At 42.3% G+C, this 16605-nt stretch overlaps 1 protein-coding gene across 4 annotated transcripts in view; it reads right to left on the bottom strand.

Annotated features, from left to right (window-relative positions):
- DCUN1D3 (defective in cullin neddylation 1 domain containing 3) overlaps positions 1-16589 on the bottom strand; it is a 32847-nt gene extending 16258 nt beyond the window's left edge. Inside the window, exons 1-4 of one of the 4 annotated variants that reach the window (XM_075132724.1) lie at positions 15555-16164; positions 5495-5572; positions 5289-5417; positions 2005-2086 (exon numbers count right to left, since the gene is read on the bottom strand). The gene's annotated coding sequence lies outside the window, so the exon portion shown is untranslated. Of the gene's footprint in view, positions 1-2004; positions 2087-5288; positions 5418-5494; positions 5573-15554; positions 16165-16525 lie in introns of those variants that run through there. The other 3 variants (XM_075132725.1, XM_048867508.2, XM_048867510.2) reach the window with 3 other exon arrangements.
- Between the last annotated feature and the right edge of the window lie 16 nt (positions 16590-16605).

The raw sequence follows: 16605 nt of genomic DNA, 5'->3' as shown, positions 1-16605 counted from the left end.
AGGCAACATTCCAATTCTTTTGAAGTACTCTTGCTCCAAAAATAGCAAAACCAGCTTTAAATAACGTGTCCAGCTACCTCCACACTCAATTTCTCCACATATCTTGTTCTGCAACTTTCTGGTTGTTTTCCAGTGTTGCTTCAGTGTGGGAATGCTGTTCTCACACTGCTGGATCCACTCCACTTGCTTGCTAGTCTTTTTTGCTTCCCATTCCACTCGTGTTTCAAAAGTGGAAGATGCAACAGAATGGGATGAAGAAAAGAAACAATTGTGCATATGGGGAATTATATTTCTTATTGGGAGAGACGGGGGAGAAGAGATCCAATTGCAGCATCAGGAGCTCTGGTGAGAGTTCAGAGTTTAGTGGGGGATCAGAAGAAAATTGCTTCTGATTATAAAATAAGTATAGGAAATAAGTAACATGATCTCGAAGTGATTTAGATCATCTAGTATGACCAAGCAAGCATAACTGAAACTCAAGGAGAGTATTCTCACTTAGAACGTTAATATGAATGGTTAAGTTCAGATGTATCCAAATATTAAGATCTTTGCATTAGAAGGCCGTGTAATTGCCATAAGCCATATGGACAGAGTAAAAAAATATACACTAAACGTATTTATAAATGTGAGTTGCAATTTGATCAAAACATCAGGACAAGTGAATAATGATAAAAACTAGGAGGAAAAAGCTGCAGATACCATTCGTTATACACTACTACTAGAGAATAAAATCTGGACCAAAATCTAAGGAAATCAAAGCCACAGGATACTGTACTCCTGAAGGATTTTGACTACTCAGACAGCTGTTGAGCAATAATTGACAGTTAAGCATGAATCATCTAGAGATGTCTATGTTATAAGAAAGACAGGCTCATGAACCAGAAAGTGGAGAATCCAGAGCACCATTGTGAAACTATTTTTTCCAACCAGAAGGAAGCAACTGAGAACCCAGCAGCTAGTAGTCACTACCAATAAGTAAAAGCCCACCACTAAGAATAAGATTTGCAGACTTCCATATTATACATGAAATAAAATTAAAGAGGTAGAAACCATTAGGAAGATCTTATTAATACAGCCATTAATTTTAAAAAGTAGGTAAGAAAGTAATTGAAGGGAATAATACTGATGAACTGACTCCACCATAGCAATTATTTTTGAAGTCAAAGAAATAGGAATATTCCATAAGAATGGAAAAAAGCAAGCGGGTTTGAGGGTTTTGTTGGGGGTTGGAGGGTTAAGTTACACAATGCCTTACTGCTCAGTAAGTTTAACTGCAACCACTAATATAATGGAACCAAGAGTGAGACAAGAATCCATTAACACCTGAAGAATAATGAAGTCAGGAGCAATAAACAGCACCAGAATGTTTTTAATTTAATTTAAACTAGAACTTACAAAATTCAAAGGAGAGTAATAGGACAAAATGGCAGTAGGTGTCAGAGGAAACCCAAAACAGATCTCCCTTCATTACATGAAAGAAATGAAAAGTTTAGGGATTCCCACTGCAAATGGAAGTTCAGCCATGCTAATTGGTATATCCCCTTCCATCGTAACACAGGGAGCATACTCCATGGCGACAGCATGGCTGAAGTTCTGCAGGATATCCTCACTGTCTCAGCATCTCCCAGCAAATCTCTAGAAAGTTTCCAACAGAAATTAATCCAGACTCCTACAGAATCCTGGTTGTATGGCATCTCAACATAGTATCCAGAGGACCAGAGGCTAGAGGCTGAGGAGAGGCTGTTGGGAGTACCATGGATGTTCCAGCTCTGTGCAAATGCTCTGGAATGCGTAGAATGTCTTAGGATACATCTAAGAGGGTATTACCCTGCGACCTCTTCAGGCTCTTTCACTTTTCTTCCTACCCATCCAAGGTTTCCACCTTGGAAACTTTACAGAGGTCGACTCTAGTTATTTTACTCAGAAGGGAATGGTCAGGCTGATCTAATAGCAGTTTTACCTTCTCAAATGTCTATTAAGCATCACAAAAAGTTTAATACTTACATAATCTCAAATCCACGGGGGATCATTTCTTTTTTTTTTTTTTTTAAGTTTCCTGCAGACTTCCAGGTCTCCACATGGAATGCTGTAAAACAAGAGGACTACTCAGAAATCTTTACACTTTAAAAGCAGACTGCAATAAGTGTAAAATGCACCTTTAAAAATACAACCAACTACCACTATACACGAGAACACCTAAGGAATTTGCAATATATATATATTTTTACACAACTGAAATCTATGTGTTGTAATAGTAACATTTCTACAAACTATGCAGCCTTTCCATTAGTAAGCGATTAGAGCGATATTAGCCAGCACTAGCTCAGTTTCAGAGACAATTTGCATCAGGCTGCTACATTGTTATTTGTACCTAGAATATAAATAAGGTATCGGAAACAGCAACACTATTTTGTCTCAATGGAAGTTTCAGCGTACAGCCATTTCGCTAGACTGCGCGTTTATGACTTCTAGCGAGGTGCTTCGTTTCTTGCACTCAAGACAAGTTAGAGTGCGTTACTCTAGTATATGCACTAACCAGCAATTAGCAGTGAGTAAGGGGACATCCAGTCCCTAGGACAGGGGTGGGCAAACTACAGCCGGCGGGCTGTATCTGGCCCTTTGGACACTTTAATCTGGCCCTCGAGCTCCCACTGGGAAGCGGGGTCCGGGGCTTGCCCTGCTCCACATGTGCTGTGGCTCAGCGTGGCTCCCGGAAGCAGCGGCATGTCCCCCCTCCAGCTCCTGTGCATAGGGGCAGCCGGTAGGCTGCACACACTGCCCCTACCCCCAAGCGCCGCCCCTGCAGCTCCCATTGGCCAGGAACCACGGGTGGCGCCTGTGGACAGGGCAGCAAGCCGAGCTACCTGGCTGTGGAGGGGGAACATGCTGCTGCTTCTGGGAGCTGCTTGAGGTAAGCGCCGCCTGGAGCCTGCACCCCTGCCCCACTCCTGCACCCCAACCCCTTGCCCCAGCCCTGATCCACCTCCTGCCCTCCAAACCCCTTGGTCCCAGCCTGGAGCACCCTCCTGCACTCCCAACCCGTTATCCCCAGCCCCACCCCAGAGCCCGCACCCCCTCCCATACCCCAACCCCCAAGTTCGTGAGCATTCATGGCCCACCATACAATTGCCATACCCAGATGTGACCCCCGGGCCAAAAAGTTTGCCCACCCTTACCCTAGGAGAACCAAATAAATACCATTTTGCGTGTAGCTCTACTCTGAAAAGGGACCACCCCCAAAAAGAGCATTGTAAGGTTCCACGTTTATTGTGTCTCATGGACTTCCAGATAAAACCCAGGTAGGGTATGTCTAGACTAGAGCTGGAAAGTGTGAAATGCTGCTGAAGGCCAGATGCCAGCAATTTTAACATCTGTTAAAACAGTTAGCTCCAACCTTTCCCTAGTTATTTTTAATTCAGTTGTGTTGCACATTGCTCTGTTCAGACTCTATAGTAAGTACCCTGATGCTTGTATCAATCTCTAAATAGCTCCAAACAGCAAGGGATAGTTGGTTTCAGAACTACTCAAAGCTGGTATTTTAACAGAAGTTCTTACCATTGGTTTGCTAAACTTGTAAGGTTAGACTTACCACACCTCACAACGCTAACGTGTGGGATTCAAAATAAAGAAGTAGCTTGAGCTAGCAGTTAGGGAAGTCGTATCTACTCAAGTATATATTTTAAAAGGTCCTCCAGAAGATCAGAGTTTTTGTGGTGAGGGCCAAAGTACACTTTAATTAGGTCCCTGGGTCATGGCTACAAAGTTATGGTGGCCATGTGCTATTGTCAGTTCATAGCGTCTTCCTCACTGGTGTCAACAGAAATTTTACACCAAAGCAATTTAGAAGGTGGCTCTTAACTTTTTAGTGGTTTAATACTCTGTGGGAAAAAAAGATTATGCAAAAAGCCATCAAGAGCACCATATCTTCCCTCACTTTTCCTCCCCTTCTGCTGGATATCATGCAGTGGTTTTAAGACTTTTTGGCATCTCCTTCTGGCTTCCTATACTTCCCCATTTTGGTGCTTTGGAACTCTTGATCTCTGCAAGAAAGGCATCATTTTAATATGGAAAGGCTGCAGAAGCAGAATAACTAGTGTTCTAGTCACTTTCCTTCCAGGTGCAAGAGCTTCTGCAGTTGAGGAGGAAACAGTTATCTTTGTGAGGAAAACAACAGTAGTATGATCATACTCTTTTTGCCCTCTTCAGCAGGCTTTATATACGAACAGATAGAGGTGGATAGAAATGGACTTGGGCCACGTTTCCACTTGGAAGGCTTTGCCAGTACAGATATACCAGCAAAGCACTCCTACTGTGGACAAAGCTTATACATGCAAAAGTGCATTTTTGTCAGCATAGCTTATCCAGCCCCAGTCCTCCTCTCTCCTTCCACCAAGTGAAATAAGCTAAACTGGCAGTATAATGCATCTATACTAGGGGCTTTTGCTAGCCAAGCTATAATGGTTGGGGATCACACATCTTCACATCCCTGCCGGACATAGCTAGGCCTAAAAAAATGTGTTGTGTACAACTGGCCTTAGTCCCATCCACGGCAGAAGTAGATATGTGTGAAATATTTCACAAGGAAGCCTAGAAAAAGGAAAGGTTTTCCAGGTTTTGTGGTAATTGAGGAGCTCTAATCAGGAATGTTGAGGTTCAAGAATCTTTCAGTGAACCAGAGAAATGTTATGAACATGAGTGAAACCACTGAAGTTCTGGTTTTGCACAAATTCAAGACAAACAAAATGAAGCAAAATTCTAGTGTCAGATGAATTTTGCTTTGAGTTTTGGGTCCAAACCCAGGGGATGTGAACCCAGATGAATCAAAACTGGAAAAAGTTTGCACAAACTTCTGCAAACAGAAATATTTTATTTTGGGGTGTGGGATTAATACACACACCCTGTGCATGAGGCCTATTAAAACAGAAAAGTGATTAGGATAACACAAACCTCCCTAGTTTGTCTTTGCAGCCAGCTCTGTATGGAAGTGACTGAGTACACTTTTGGCTGCTGCTGCTCGTGGGCGAAATTATAGCGTAATCAAGTGATGGAAGAGCTGATGAACACATTGCTCAATCAGCAGGCGAGTTAGAATTCTGAAGCCTACAAACTGTTCGGCTCCCCCGAGGTGAAGCTCTCTCTCAAGGGAATCCTCAATTTAAGTAAGAAAAGTCAGTTTAAAGTTGAGCTAGACAGGGAAATGAAGTGTAGAATCAGAGGACAAAACCCCCACCTTTGAAATGTCACCCTATATTTCTAGAAGCCAGTTTACAGCAAGTCCAGAAACTCACTATGACTGCAGCTCATGGTTTGGGGCCAATTAGCTGTGCCAAGAATCAGAATTTCAGACGCTTCGTCGTAGCATGACCTGCGACCGTCTTCCAACATCCAAAGCTACCCTGCAGCAAGTCCCATAATAGCTGGGAAGTAGTTAAGAATTTGTTAAATGATCATGTCTAGACATTGTGTTAGCAAAAGACGTAGTCTAGGAATGTACCATTAAAGAAAGTTCTTTCCTTCCATACACTCCGCACAGAAGACACCTGTTCTGCTACGTTCTTTATCCAAATGCATACTATGAAAGGGAAAGAGCAACAGTATAAAATGTCAAACGTTTCCAAACTGCAATAAATACAGTCTAAAAAAATTACAAGTAGGTGTTTCAGCCCATCATGCTGTGTTAATTTTAGAACAAGGCTAACTGAAGAAAACAGACTGAAGAACAAAGTGAAAGATGATAGGGGAAGACATATCTAAAAGATTGGAGTAAAAACACGGAGACATTCTATACCCTGGGGGAACACCCTGTACCCCCACCCCCATATTTCTCATCTGTATATAATTATGATATTACATATAAAGCATGCCTTATAAGGTAACAGGGGAAAGATTAGGATCTGCTGAAAGTCATTTCTCTATCCATATATGTATATCATTAATGCATAGGAAGTTATGAGAATTGTGTTGTATGGTTGTCACTAAAACATGCTGTAAGTTGGGGAATCAGCCAGCTATTATCTCCCCAGAGGCAACAGCAAGGAAAGTAACCAACGCCCGCCCGGGCAGGGTGTCAAACAACCCCTCGACAACCATTGTCCAGCACGAGAGCTACAATTCAATGACTCATCTGCATGAGACCACACCAGGGGAATTGCTCGACCTTGCCTGGAGACTCAGCAATGCCCCCCAGACATGCCTGGACTTGTGCTCCCCAAGCATATGGGACTGAGGATATAAAACAGAACACAGTGGCCACATGCTGGGCCTTTCTCCTTCACCCACCTACGCTGCAAGTAACAAGGACACTCTGAAGACTCCAACTGAGGGGACTGGCCCAGATTTCAAGGATGAAATCTGTGTACTATGAACTGCAATATCCAGTGGTCAGAAAAACAACTTAGTCTAGTTGTTGCCCAGTCTAATAGGGTAGAGAGTTTTTTGCCTATCACTTAGGGCTTGGCTACACTTGCGAGTTACAGCACAATAAAGGACCCCGGGCACACTAGCTCACTACCCGTCCACACTGGCAAGGCACGTAGAGCGCTCCGAGTCCGCAGCTACAGCGCTGCTGGTACTCCACCTCGGCGAGTGGAATAACGTTTGCTGTGCCCTCGCTGGAGCACCGCGGCGCCAGTGTGAACGAGGTGTTACATTACTGCGCTCTGACCAGCCTCCGGAAAGGTCCCATAATCCCCTTAAGTCAAGTGGCCACTCTTGTCATTATTTGGAATCAGCTGTAGGAATGCGGAAATGCCCTTTGAAAGCTCCGTTTCTGACAACTGGCTGCTTATCTGCTCCGAGACAAAGCAAGCCATTAGTGTAGAATGCTGTGTGTGGGAGAGAGGCGAAGGGGGGTAACGGGGGTCTGCTGCTGTCTGAACTTACAAGACAGCATGCTGACATGCTCTCAGTCCCCCAAAAACCCACTCTCTCCCCCCCCACATACACACAACACTGGAGAGAAAGAGAGTCACACTCCACCCCACCCTCCCATTTGGAAAGCACGTTGCAGCCACTTGCATGCTAGGATAGCTGCCCATAATGCACCGCTCCCAATGCTGCTGCAAGTGCCGCAAATGTGGCCACGCCAGCGCGCTTGAAGCTGTCAGTGTGGACAGACTGCAGCGCTTTCCCTACTGCGCTCTCCGAAGGCTGGTTTAACTCAAAGTGCTCTACATCTGCAAGTGTAGCCATGCCCTTGATATCACTTCAAATCTACTGACTACAAAAGGTAGATTTTTTTTACTGTTTATCTTTACCAGTGAGTTTGCCTAAAATGTGTGGTAAATCTGCTCAGGTTTTGTAAAGGCTGGTATATGCCCACTTTCCACTGATGAAGTGGTGAACCAATTAATAAATCTGCATTGCTCGTCTTGAGAGTGCAAGCTGGTAATGCTGGAAGCTGGGGGAATTTGGGCTCTGGGGCCTTTCTCTGAGATTCATGAGTGGCTCTGGGAGCATTCATGCAATGTAGCTGGGTGCGGAGTCTCCACATGCAGTCGTGCTGAGCGATAACAGCACCTGGAGGGGTTTGCTGCTGGCCACTAGCAAGGCATTGTGAGAGACAGCACAGGGGGCACAGCGGTCCCACAGTCCCAGGCTCCATCCCGGGGATCCCGTCACAGGTACTCACAACTAGTTTTGTTCTTTAGAAGACCCATTGCTTGAAGTTGCTTTTGGATCCCTTTGCTTTTTCAGCAAAGGCAGCCCGTCACACTACTCTTGCATTGTTTCTTGGATGTTTTCCCTCTTCCAAACCTCTATCTTTTATGACCTGAACCACAAAGTAACCGCAGAGTTTGCTCCTTTTCATTTTCTATTGAACATAATTTTTAAAAAGTTTATAAATCCTTTAGGACACAGGTACAATATCATGGGGTATATCCTGTACTCGTAGGTGGTGAGCTGATGATTTCTTTGGTCTTCTCCATACAAGCTACAATCCTAAGAAGCCCATCATGCAAACCTAGAAGCCTGCTTAGCACACTAGCTTTTCTTATTATGTATACTACAGTTTCCCCATCTAAGCCTGAGCTAGGCTCAGTACAATCACATAGTGTGAAACAGACTTTGCTTTGAAGAGTTTATACAACCAAAATAGGTGGACAGTGGGTGGAGCGGAACCAAGCCACAGCCAGATGAAGTGACCACTCAAATGTATGGAGTCAGTTAGTGGCAGAGCGTGAACCACAACCCAACTCTCCTGCTTCCCAGTCCAGTTCCTATCCTCTAGCTACTTTAAAATGACAACATTTTAACACATAAATGAATATTTCTTTCACTGCATGATACTCAGATTTATTCCTCTTTGCTTAGAAGCAAAGATGTTTTTACTGATAACACTAGTCATCTCCAGCTATTTAAAGATTAAACGTCTAATTTTCATAATTCCTTATTGACTTCACTGGCAACTCTGGATACTTAGCCACTCTGAAAAGTCAAGCCGTAAGCCTACTGATTTTTTAAATGCTAAAATACTAATAACCAAGCATGTTGTTTCCAGAGTTCATTATTGGCTTTAGCATAACTTCATTGTTACTTGAGGTTTCTAATACAGAAGTTGAATAACCAAAGTAGCACACCAGCATAGCCACTAGCAAAATTAACAAGTAGTTTAAATATGCTAAGCTGTGATGCCATCATATTGCACAAGCTAAAGGCAATAAGGCTGCAGGGTAAATTGTAAGGTAAGATACTGATATGCAGAGTCCTAGATTCTAAGGCCAGAAGGTACCCCTCTGATCATCTAGTTTGACCTCCTGTATAACAAAGGCCAGGGAACTTCCCCCCAAAAATTCCTACAGGAGATTTCAGAAAAACGTAATTGTAATTTAAAAATCTCCAGTGATGGAAGATCCACACGTTTTGGTAAATTGTTCAAACAGTTAATTACCCTCACTTTAAAAAAAATTTACGCCTATTTCCAGTCTGAATTCGTCCTGCTTCAACTTCCAGCTGACTGGTTTGGAAGTAGCTGGCCTGCAAGCACTTATCTCTTTGAGCATTATCAATTTGCCCAGGACAAAATAGAATCTGTAGAAAACTCTGCCCAGACTATCGTCAAATCAGCTTGAGCAGGAGACAACAACTCCCTCCTTCCCAGCAATAAGCAAATTTACTTGTAAGACAAATTTTTTAGACTGCAATGTGAATTAAACATGTTTGTGGGACTTAACCTGTCTTACTTTCCTTAAGAATTCTTGGAAGCTGTGAGACTGCTTCCATTTTTTTAAGAAAATTAAATCTAGTTTTGGTAGATCTGTCAATGTAAATATACTTAATTTATTCTGTATGTAGAAAATAAGAATATGAAAGCAAACAACTGCCGAATAATGTATAAAATTGGACTTTTCTCCCCAAAAGCAGATTCCCTGCTTCAGCTGATTAATGGTGTTATGACACAGGTTCAGTGCATGGTGGGACATCTTGGCATGAGTGGGAAAGCCCCAACCTGTAGGGTAGTAACTTTGGCAACTTGTTGGACAAGTTGTAAAATTCTAAAAAGAGGAAGAGGCCAAAATACCTAATGAAGTCAGGTTTTAGAATTCAGATGCTCATAGAAATTTTACAAAAACTTTGCTGTCCACCTTAATATTTTCATTATTATATTTAAATTTACATGTTAGCACCACACAGGAATTATTTGTTCTGAGCACAGTCAACTCCCAAGGAAATTCCTTCATTGGCATGGGGGCAGTATTTAAATTATGTATACGGGATTGTTTTAAATAAAATCTTAAGGTAAATGGAAGTGATTAAGAATAAAAATTTAACAGAGTATATTTTGACTTCTATACAGTTTATTTATTTTTAAAACAGAACCTAAGAATGGCCATACTGGGTCAGACCAAAGGTCCATCTAGCCCAGTATCCTGTCTTCCTTCAGTGGCCAATACCAGGTGCCCCAGAGGGGATGAACAGAACAGGCAATCATCAAGTGATCCATCCCCCTTCACCCATTCCCAGCTTCTGGCAATCAGAGGCTAGGGATACCCTCCCTGCCCATCCTGGCTAATAGCCATTGATGGACCTATCCTCCATGAATTATCTAGTTCTTTTTTGGTAAGTAAAGGAGAAACTAATATTAAATTACCTGCAAAGGCCTGATTTCCCAAGTTTTGCTTTCTTTATTACTGTTAGCAGCATAAGGAATGCAACTTATGACTCTGTTTAGAAGTTAGCAATATCACCCTCAATAGCTACACCAGAAATATAGAACCTTTGAGTGCCTGAACTCAGGTTATAACCAATAACAAAGCCTTTTGGTTCTCCTTTAGAAGGTTTTGGTTGGTTGGTTGGTTTTTGTGTGTTTTTTAATAGCTTGAGCCGACACGCATTTTGATAATAGCTTGGCACTTAAAAAATAAATAAATAAATAAATAAAGGCAGCTTTCACTTCACCTTTGAATTCATTAGATGATTGCTCACTTTTGAAAAATTAAAATGTACCAACCATAATAGCTACACTCAATGCGCAGAAGGCATAACATACAATTTCAGATACATGAAGCTTGGATACTTTATGCACTTTATCTTCAGCATTTCTAAAGCATCTATTACATTAGTGTCTATATACTGAACAAGAGTACTGAGAGGCCCTCCTATATTGAAAATTCTGTAATGCAAACATTTAATATTTAGCTTGGGAATAGTACCACTGCCCCATATACAAATACCCACAAACTATAGGAGATTTGGATTCAAACTTGTTTGCTTGAACCCATCTCTAGAAGACAAACACACACTTGATTTTTTTTTTAGTAATCTCTAATGTTTGTCTGAAGAGATTGGCCTTTTCCCATCCCCACAAGGCTAACAAAGGGTCAGACTGAGGCTTAGATACATGAAAGTAACAAGAAATTAGATTGTAAAAGCTAGGAAATCTAGAGTAAAAATTGCTGCTCATCCACTTTTGTGCACAAATAAAAAAACAGAATCTGTGCATCACACACTCCTGTTGAGATCTGTTTAATATTTATACCCAATGACACATTAACAGCAGCATGACAGCCTTAGATATCAATTTGCTCACTTTTTCAGCTTAACTTTTTGGTTATAATGGAAAAAACTGACAGAAGTTCAATAGTAGCACTACCGGTTATTAAAGGTTTGCCTGCTCTAAAGCACATATTACAGAAGTGATGGTGGCATTTAGAACTATTCTGTGAAATGTTGGTAAATATCATAGCTAGGGCCCTACCAAATTTAGGGTCCACTTGGGTCAATTTCACGGTCATAGGATTTTAAAAATTGTAAATTTCATGATTTCACTTAAATCTGAAATTTCATAGTGTTGTAATTGTAGGGGTGCTGACCCAAAAAGGGGTTGTGAGGGGGGGGTCACAAGGTTATTGTAGGGAGGTTGCGGTACTGCTACCCTTACTTCTGCGCTGCTGCTGGCAGCGGCGCTGCCTTCAGAGCTGGGCAGCTGGCAAGCAGCAGCTGCTGGCTGGGAGCCCAGCTCTGAAGACAGAACTGCCCCTAGCAGCAGCACAGAAGTAAGGATGGCATGCTATGATATTGCCGCCCTTACTTCTGCGCTGCTGCCTGCAGAGCTGGACCCTCAGTCAGCAGCCGTCACTCTAGGACCCCCCAGCTCCGAAGGCAGCAGCGCAGAAGTAAGGGTGGCATGGTATGGTGCTGCTACAGGCGAAGCGCTGCCTTCAGAGCTGGGCACTCGGCCAACAGCCGCCACTTTCCGACCACCCAGCTCTGAAGGCAGCACAGAAGTAAGGGTGGCAATACTGTGACCCCCGTTTGGGTCAGGACCCCCAATTTGAGAAACGCTGGTTCCCCCGTGAAATCTGTATAGTAGAGGGTAAAAGCACACAGATTTCATGGGGGGGAAGACCAGATTTCACGGTCCGTGATGTGTTTTTCATGGCTGTGAATTTGGTAGGGCCCTAATCATAGCTCATGCTTAAATCTAATCTGACCTCCTACATTTTGCTCAGTATTCATAAAATGACCAACAAACAGTTCTTGACAATATCTGAGCAATAGTGCCTCAAACATCATTCTTCCACTGCCCAAATGCTCCCATTAAAGAACACTTTTCTAATACCTACCCTATTATTTTCCTTCAAGATATCAGTTCTTCTCCCATCGCTTACACAAATAAAAGAGTCTCTAAATAATTCCCATTCATATATCTAGCTTGAAGGCATTTATAGACAACATGAGTATGTTGGGTTCTCCATTCTACAGAAGCATAGCTCCCTCAGACTCTTCAGGTCTTAGCCTCCAATTCCTGGATCACCTGTATTGCCCTGCTTTGTAATTTTTCTATCGTGTTTGAACTGTGAAGTTCAGAACCTCACACAGAATGTCAAGCGAGAGGTACATAAGGCTATACAACTACCTCACCTGTTCTACAGGTGATCCCTTTACGTAGGCATAAACACCACATACTGGGTATATTTGCCATGGTATCAGAGCCGCAAATTCATATTTGGTTTTCCAACTATCATCATCCCTCGGGCTCTCAGACTCTCTGAACAACAAGAGTTGCCACTGCTAAGCAGTTCCCAAGATGCTATGTCATGGCAGCATGAAGTTACAGTAGATGTCAGCTATAAAGGATTATAGTTAGGACTCTTGGGTTTTCTGACCTTAATTTGTAACTACTTAACATTCCAGCACTTTAAGTATTTGACTCTTATGAGACTTCTAGACAAGATAAGAAGTCTGTTGTCTGCCAAGATAACTCAGTTGTATAGAAGGCTGCCTAGCATTTGTACACTCTTCAAGAGAGCTTCAGTTTACTAGGATCTGTTTAAAGAGGGTAAATTGCAGTTGGCTCTTTACCAGAAGACAACACATGCTAACGTAAGTTACTATGCAATTACCATTGTTTCAAGTTGAGTTACTATGTCATTACTGCAGAATAACCTACAGTCAAGTATACAATTAATCCATGTCACCAGTGCAGATAATCCACAAAACATTAAAACCATTTAAGATATTGTTTGAAAAAATTTCTAGACACCCAAAAGCCAGAGGACAAAGCCTGCCAATAAGGGGCAAATAAAGATGAAGGCGACCGAAAGATAAGAGGCAACCCCTTAATGTGAACCCCACCTGCATGGAAGAAGGCAGGATTTGGGATTCCTAGCAGGGTTGCTACAGGTCTCCTTTGTATCCACTGGCTAGTAAGCCTCTAATATGTTTCAAGTTTATTCCTTCATCCCCTCAGGATCCAGGATAGGAAAGATCTTTCTTCAGCCTTAGTGTTGGGAGTGGAAAGAATCTCTGTTACTCTAACAATTCCCAGCCTCCACTTTTGGTGTCCTTCCATCCCAGCCAACAAAAATGTACTTAAAATATTTCTAGAATACTCATTACTACAGTACCTAAATGCCTAATGGAACACCTCAATTGTTTGTGCTGTTTGTACCTTTTACAAACACAGCAGAATGAAAGTGTGTCAGTTTCACCACTACCCACAGGGATATCAATAATAGTAGTGACACTAACCAATACCTCCTACACCAGCAGCAAAAACCACCAAGACTGCTGGAGCATGGGGCAACAGAGGCAGTGACATTGTTTGCAGAGTCCAGAAGACATAGTCACAGCTATAGAGGCTAAGATTCTTTTTAAAATGATAGCTCAGAATATTACTTTCCCCATCTATCCTCCCTCTTCCCACTCCATACACATACTCATGGAGCACAAGGTACAGGATTCTATCTATCTCCTACATAGGGCTACAAAGAAGAAGGCGGCAGAGTTCTCTTCATTACCCTCATTGACATATACAGAAGAGAGGTCAGAACGTGGTCCTTGAATTTGAAGCCAGTCAGATAGCCTGGCAGCCTCTATCCTTTGGACAGTGCTCCACCTCTAAGTAATCTTTTTTTCCAGACTTACAGAAGTAACTGCCCTAGATTTTGTTGCCCAAATCACCCTCTTGTCCTGTTATTGATATTGTTGCCCTCCTTCATGTTAAGTGCTTAAGATCATAGCACCAAAGTGTATTACAAAAATTTATAAAACCCAATGAGTTATAAAAAACTACTGCTACAATCAGAGACTGAACAAATCAGCCAAGTTTATCAGGAACAAGACAACACTTAAGTAAGAGCTAAAGCAAAACACTGCATTCTGAAGGCCACCAACCCCATTTCTGGGATCTAGTGGCAAATTAGAGATCATACAGGTTATCAGCCTCAAGACTGAAGGAATCACAAGAACATCAAGTTGAGCTGTCAAAGAGTATTACTGCTACAAGTACACCCTTAGTATCTCAGCAATCTTTAAACAAATTTATGAATGTTGAGCTCAACATTAGCTATTATGAAATAATCAGAATAAAAAAATTACTGTATAACCTGAACTTTCCAACAAGTTTCTAACACCAGTTGCACTGGACTTAGATCTAGTTTGTCAACACAAATCAAGAACTCTACTGCTGCAGCTCCTTTCCACCCCTGATAATACTGATACTTAGTTGCATACTGCATGTTGCCTTTCATCTGAGGGAGCTATAAAAGCTCTTCACAGACTATTAATTAAGCCTTACAGTACACTTGTGAGGTAATTTTTTTAAAAAATAAGAAAACAGAGCCAAGAACAGATATCATGACTACGAGCCCTATGTTTTAGCCAAGAGACCATCCTTCTGCTCCTGATAAGTACCTGGAAAGTGAGTGACCAGAGACCCAGCAAAGCCTTTATTAGAGGCACACTCAAGAGGCACAAATGTTCAACATTACTTCTTTCCACTGTTAGCCCAAGTCAAATATTAACAACTACTAACCATGTATTAAATGTTTAACATGGAGATTCCAAACTAGATACTAGAAATCTGTATTTAGAAAAAGATATCTTCTAACCATTCTAGTCAACTACTTCCCCAAATTTAGAGGCAGAATAATTAGTTTACAATGGAACAATCCTGAAGTTGAAAGGCTGATCACAAGAGTATTAGGAGCCTTCAGAAAATATAGTACTGGCTTAACCTGAAGCTCTTCATTAAGAGCCAAATGTCTAGTATTGGAATGTGGTACTCAATGGCAATTGTGAGGTTAAAAAAAAACAAAAAACAAAAACAAAAAATGTTGTTACAATCCATACCACAGCCTAAAGATGGAATAATTAATTTAGAAGAATGTTCTGAAAAACAGGCATCTTGCCACAGAAATCAAAGGTATCCATGCATTTTTATAAAACATAGCATCAATCGTTTTAGCTACGCTGCATAAAGAAATCCAAATATTCCTTTTGATAATCGTAGTACAAAATAAAGTCTTTCCAATTCATGTTTGTTTCAACATTGTTCACATAAGTTACTCCCATCTTACCTATAACAGTGTCTATATAACCTAAGCATTAGGCGTGATTAGGGAACATTTGCAGCTTTCATGCTCAATACACACATGATGTATACTAAAAACCTGGCTGGGTGAGGTCAGCATTTTCAAATAATGGAAACAATTCTGGAAACAAGAATAACTTCACCCACACATACTTTCTGAAACATACTATGAACGTGTATATACACACACACACATAATTTAGCATTAGATTATTGCTAAATATTTGTAAAAGAATACCTTTGTGGAGTGTGTTTATGAGCCAGCTGGTGGCCACCCTTCACCCTAAAGGTGGTTGTATTTCAGTAACGATGTTGATAATTTATAGAAAGACATTTTAGCATCATTGTACATAGCACCACAAACAAAATATGATCATCACTTCAACAGATACTATGAGTTAATCACTAATCCCCTTGGGGCCAGGGAACTATACTTCTCTTAAGCTGCTTAAATAGCCTTCAAGTAGGAAGATCATATAAAGAAAAGAGGTGAAAAAAAGCACACTGGACTGGAACGCTAGATTACAGCACCACATTTTCTAAGCATGCAACAAAACTAAATCCTCCCACCCTTTACTTCACATACATTAATACCGTGGGGTTCTCTCTATCACCCCGGTCCTGATAACCTCCAATAGCTCCAGAGGAAGAGTCTGTTTCTGTTTAAGGTCTAACCCTGAAACCGCTGTACCCTATACCTCTAAGAGGGGTACGTGGTGGGGAGAAGGAGATAGGCAGAGGAACTATTTGTTATCAGAGCGCTGGCGTTAGTTATTGTTGCAGGAGCTTTAGGATACTCGACCCTAGAAACCGCCCCCATGCAGATGGCAAAGGGATGTACACAACCCCCCCCCCGCGGTCCATCGTTAAGAGTTGCGGATACACACACCCCCACACAACCCTGTAAGAGGAACAGAGATCCCACAACTTCCCCCCGCTCTCCCACTCGGGGGGGGAGAGACCGCACAGCCTCCCCCCGTTGGGGGGCAGGGCAATGGGCAAAGACCCTCCCACACGCAGGGGGCTGGAGAGCCTAGTTCCTGAGCTGGGGCACTTAAGGATGATTCCAGTGGATGATACTTCCTTCCAGCCCTATTATCTCCTTCCCCCGACCCCATACAGCCCACCTACCCCTCCCGGCCCCCACAGCCCAGCACAGGCAAAGCCTCCCTAAGACGGACGGGAAGAGATAGGGTCCAATTCACTCACCCTCGGCAGCTCCCAGCCAGACTCGGCTTCGACCCCCTCCCGCCCCTGCATCACTTCCGGGGGTGAAGCGTCAGCTGGTT

The sequence above is a fragment of the Caretta caretta genome, chromosome 10 (genome assembly GCF_965140235.1).
Source record: "Caretta caretta isolate rCarCar2 chromosome 10, rCarCar1.hap1, whole genome shotgun sequence".
NCBI classification, from domain to species: domain Eukaryota; kingdom Metazoa; phylum Chordata; order Testudines; family Cheloniidae; genus Caretta; species Caretta caretta.
Note: the sequence above shows the minus strand (reverse complement) of the source record. Positions and strands in the feature narration are given on the sequence as shown.